At 49.7% G+C, this 4,959-nt stretch overlaps 1 long non-coding RNA gene across 1 annotated transcript in view; it reads right to left on the minus strand.

Annotated features, from left to right (window-relative positions):
- Positions 1 to 4,717, minus strand: part of LOC102372037 — a 14,001-nt gene extending 9,284 nt beyond the window's left edge. Inside the window, exons 1-4 of the long non-coding RNA XR_001359263.2 lie at positions 2,924 to 4,717; positions 1,997 to 2,112; positions 1,150 to 1,227; positions 708 to 779 (exon numbers count right to left, since the gene is read on the minus strand). This is a non-coding gene — a long non-coding RNA (uncharacterized LOC102372037). The remainder of the gene's footprint in view (positions 1 to 707; positions 780 to 1,149; positions 1,228 to 1,996; positions 2,113 to 2,923) is intronic.
- Positions 4,718 to 4,959: the final 242 nt, after the last annotated feature.

Here is a 4,959-nt window from a genome sequence, read left to right on the forward strand (position 1 = left end):
GCTTCTCTGCTGGGGCTCACACCAAGCCCCACGTTTGGCATTGGGCCTCGCCGCCTTGCTTTACCTGTAGCAGGTGACGGTTATTCTTGGTGTTTTGGGCACTGGCAATAGTGGGTGTGTGGGAGGCTGGCTTGTGCAGTGTTAAGGACAGGTCAGACGTAACTTGAGTGGGAAGGTTTAGTCAGGAATGACCCTGCCTTCAGCAGGGGTTAGATGAGATGGCCTCCTGAGGTCCCTTCCAGCTCCTCTTTCCTCTAAGAGAAAATGAAGGCTAATACACGATGCTGTTTAGAGGTGTCTGCCCTTTGGGAGCCTTGTATTACTACATACTCTCTATTGCTATACAGCATCTTCCGGGGACTTGCCTCCAAGCTGTTCTTCAGCGTATCTGTCTGCCTACCTGTGCACGCACGCCCATTCGTACAAGTGGAGTGCACGTTTTCTCCTTGCCTTACTCAATGGTTGAGGACAAGTGGTGGATATTATCCGGCTGAAAGCCCAGGGAAGAGTTTGGGAGGTGGACTGTACTCTGACTACTAAAATGCCAGTGTCGATTCACCTAAGAATGAAGGGCATGATGGGGCCCCTAATATTTAAAAGCTTTGTCTTGGTGTGAATCAGAGCAGCAGAGATTTTACCTAGAAATTATCATCCGCAGAGAAAGCACATCCAGTAATAAATCTACACAGCTCTTCCACATCACTTACCAGGATGCTTTTGTATACGGAGCCTTTGCTGTTCGGCATCAGGCTCCGAATGATACGGGCGTCTCCAAAGAGCTGCGGAGGAAAAAGTCAGAAACATGATGGAAGCGGTAGAGATGAAAGAGTAGAACCAGAAGCAAGTATTTTGGGGTCCACGCCTGGTCCTTGGACGTTGTTAGTGGTGGTGTCCTACCGACAGGAGTAACTCGGTTTGGTATTTCCAATGAAGTATTCATATGTAGTATTCCATCTACAACTAACACCCCTGAAACATGGACGGTATCGAGTGTTGCCGTGTGAAATGGGTGTTTGGTTGGTCTAATAAAAGACAGCACTTTTACCCACACACACACACACACACACGTATCATATATAGATGCTTAAGCTGACCACATGCTCTGAATCCTGGCTGAGGTTTTGCTGTACAGCAGAAAGCCACACTTACTTCTCGAGGACTGTTCTGGACTCTGGGAAATCCTGCCTGCTATCTCCTGAGCCATTCCAGGTCTCCTCGTTTCCATGCCTACATATCAAAATGGATATTTTAGATTATTATTAAAAAAACAGTCTATGTCACAATGAAAAATCAAGATTTCTCTATTCAAACTATCTTAGAGAAAGAAGATGAAGAATGTCATTCTCTTTACTCCCCCTCATAATGTCATCCATCTAACATTTTATATCCCGTTCACGATGCTGGGGAGAGTACCAATTGGTGGGACTGAATTCAAGCCTAAGCAGTCTTGCCCAGCCTGCGCACTTCAGTCTGCGACGCGACGGGCCACGTGCTCGAGCGCTGCCCATACTAGTACCAAGGCTTTGCGCTTGGAGGGAACATTTCATCTGAGACTGTCAAAGGACTTGGCAAACAGCAGCTATGTCTCACCAATCTCGCAAGGCAGCTCAAATATTCTCATTGTCCCTATTTCACAGATGGAGGAACTGAGAATGAAGAGCACCTGGTTCATCTCGTCTGGCTCAACCAGGCTTTTCGCTGGCAACCAAAGCTGGTGTGCTGTCCCTCCACGACAGCAGAGCTGGAGGATATTGTGGCGCAGGGGGAGGAAGGGGCGATGCTTTGCGCCTTTAGTCCTGTGAAATCCCTGCCCTGTCCAGCAGAGCCCGATTCATGGAGCAAAGAGTTATGCAGAGTGATAGCCCGGGTTGTTAGACATACATGCATATCATTTAGCTTCTTAATTATGCCTTCTTCAATGCTATTTGAGATTGTTTCCTGCAATGTCCCACAAATAAAGGCCTTTACAGCTTCCACCACAGCTCTGGGCTCTTACCTGCGGAGGAGCACTTCTAGGACCTCGCCTGGAGAAGCCAAGGCCCTGTATCCACAGAAAAAGCTGTTGATATTTATGAAATCCTGCAGCAGGTTTTCAATACAGTTTTACATGGCCTGTGAAACAAAAGATCAAAGTCATTACGACATGAGCAAAACCTGTGCTACCACCTGAAACAGCCTCATCACCATCCAAGCCTGGTGCTTGCATGTACATAACCCCGGACCTGGAAAATTATTTCACATCAGAAAGGAGGATCTGTGCTAAGCCGTGCACCTGACCCTCTACCGCAGGAGGACGTCTCGAGATCACCGCTAGTAGTGGTCTCTCGCAGCCGTCCTCTGCACCGCAGGCACCAAGGAGGTGGGTCCTTTGAACCTATGGTGTTGGCTCTGCAGCAAAATGCCAATGAGTTGTGACCACAGGAAGCACCCCATTTTGCACCCAAGCTTGGAGCTACGGAAACGAATGCCAAAAGTCTCGGTTAAGAAAGAAAGCATCCTTGGCAGCTGCCTCCTCAGTAATGATCAAGCTCAGCACTTTGCATTCAAAATGGGGTTGAAACCCTCCTCCGCAGGATGTCTCCAAATACCACCGGTTTGTGACCGCTGACACAAACAGGACCGTCGTGGGGGACGGCCAAATTCTGGATGGGTAAGGACAGCCACCCTGGCACTAGCTCAATTTGCCAGTTGGTGGCGATCTTGAAAGAGTAATTGGTTTTCTTAGCAGTGAGGCTACAAATGGGCATTGTTCGTTTGGAAAGGGTTCTTCACAAGGCAGGATAGATCTAGGATTTTTAAATGGAGAGGTCCCAGATTGGGCCCTCGGGCTCCAGACAGGGGTACAAGGCAGAAGTTTTGCGCCCGAGGCAGAGAAGGGCGGGTTGGTTGTGCGTGCAGGGGGCCGAGTGTTGGATGGTCTTACCTGCTCTTGGCGGCTGCTGGTGCTCCTGGAGCTGGCTCCCTGCTCCAGGCCTGCCTCCTGCTGCTGCTACTGCCCGCGTGCCGCCTGCCCAGGGCCTGAGGCTGCTCCTGGAGCGGGCTCCTCGTGCCCTTCCTGCCTGCTCGCTTGGGGCCTCGGCTGCCGAGTGCGGCAGCACTTGAGGAAGGATGGCAGAGGGATACATCCACACCCTTCCTCCTGATCTGGCCTGTGAATGAGTTCGAAAGGTGGTTAATTCTCAGTGACTACTTCTAGGGTGCAAGGAGCCAAGGTGATTGGGTGCTAAGCACATCTCTACCTTTTAAAATCAAACAGGAATAAATCAGAGAGACACAAAGACAAAAATAGTTCAACGTGCATTGTGCCATTTCTTTGTACACCTAAAGCTTGTCCCGATGAGCGTGCACATGCAATTTGTGGCACCTCCAACCCATTTCAGGCCCCACACACCACCCGTGGTGCACATGCACCCATTTGCCATGCTGCGGATTTACAGTGTGGTGCCAAAATTTGACACTCAGAGATCCTGGTGTCAAAATACAAAAGAAAAAATTGGCACAGTGCCCGTGGCAACAGTGCGTGCTTCCAGAACCAGAGCCTGGCTGGGCAGAGCTATGTTTTGGCTACCGGGCAGGCTCCGAGCCGTGGGCTTGCTGCCACTGCTGCCCAGGGAGGCCCCACGTGAAGTTGCTGGGGCCAGAACGGGTGCTGACCCCAGCCTCCCACCCCCACCCAAGACAAAATGCCCTGCACCAGCCCCATGCGCGAGGGCGTGCACTGCAGCATAAAGCAAATTTGTGCCATTGCTAGTTTTGCTGCATGTGGCACACGCTTGTAATGATTGTGCCCTGCTTTTATATCCATGCATCCTCATTCGTTCTGAAAGACTGCAAAATACTTCCCAAATTATAGACAGGACATGCCACTGTCCTTCGGCCAGCCACTGCAGATACACAGACACGTAGCACACGTGATACCAACAGCTTGGGGGAGAAAAGGGAGGGGTGTGCTATTTTGGCCAAGGGTAACAGAGTGGCATAGGATCTGTAATATCAGTGACAAGCAGACAGCTGCTTATTTTTAAGGGACAGCTCAAACACCCGCACACCATGGTGGGTTTATTGGTGTAAATATATCAGTGCTACAAAGAAGGTGTTAGGGCAAGTGAATCTGTGCGAGTGTGTGTGCTGTGAGCGAGGTGACGTTTGAGGACTGTGGAAGATGGTACAACCTGGCACAGAAAAACAGACGGGAATGTGGAAAACAACACGTCATTGGTGACAGAAGACGCGATGAACACATGCGAAAAGGCAAATGGTGAAGCTTCCAGTTTTGCTGAAATCCGCCCAGCGACCGAAGTAGGCAAGTCAAGGGCTTAGGCGTGCGCTTTCAGCAGAAAGGCATGGAAAGGAAGGAAATGCAGAGGCGATTCCATGGGAATGCAGCAACCAGGAAAGAGAGGAGGAGCTCGAGATGGGAGGAGAAATGGGTGGAACATAGGAGAGGCGAGGGGCGAACGAGTGTTAATGCACAGTATAAAGCACAGTGTATAAATATGGAAAAACAATATTGTGCCTGTGGCTCCCCATTTTTTGGGGTTTTGGGGAGCTAGTCCGAAGCTGTCTCCATGCTGAATAAAGCTGCTGCGCGCAATGTGTGACGATGTTTGCGCCCTGCTTGCTTTGGCTAACGAGTCACAGGATTCACGAGCAATTGCATCGTCACCTCCCTAGTCGTTGGGCGCCGCATGGCGTGAGGGTCTAACAGAAGGGTTCGCTGGACTCCTCACATTTAGGGGTGACCGTCCAAGAAGAGCACACACCAACTGCTGAGATTTCCTTAGCCTGCCAAAGGGTTTTTGAACCTGAAAGCTTGCTTAATAACTATTCTCCAACTATTTGGGTTGGTCTAATACAAGATATCAGATTCACCCAAAGAACCTTGTCTGACTAAACATATAACATTGCTGTACTTTAAGAAATACCATAAACATCAAAAACACGATAACTATATATATA

Source organism: Alligator sinensis, unplaced genomic scaffold (genome assembly GCF_000455745.1).
Source record: "Alligator sinensis unplaced genomic scaffold, ASM45574v1 scaffold2127_1, whole genome shotgun sequence".
Classification (NCBI taxonomy): domain Eukaryota; kingdom Metazoa; phylum Chordata; order Crocodylia; family Alligatoridae; genus Alligator; species Alligator sinensis.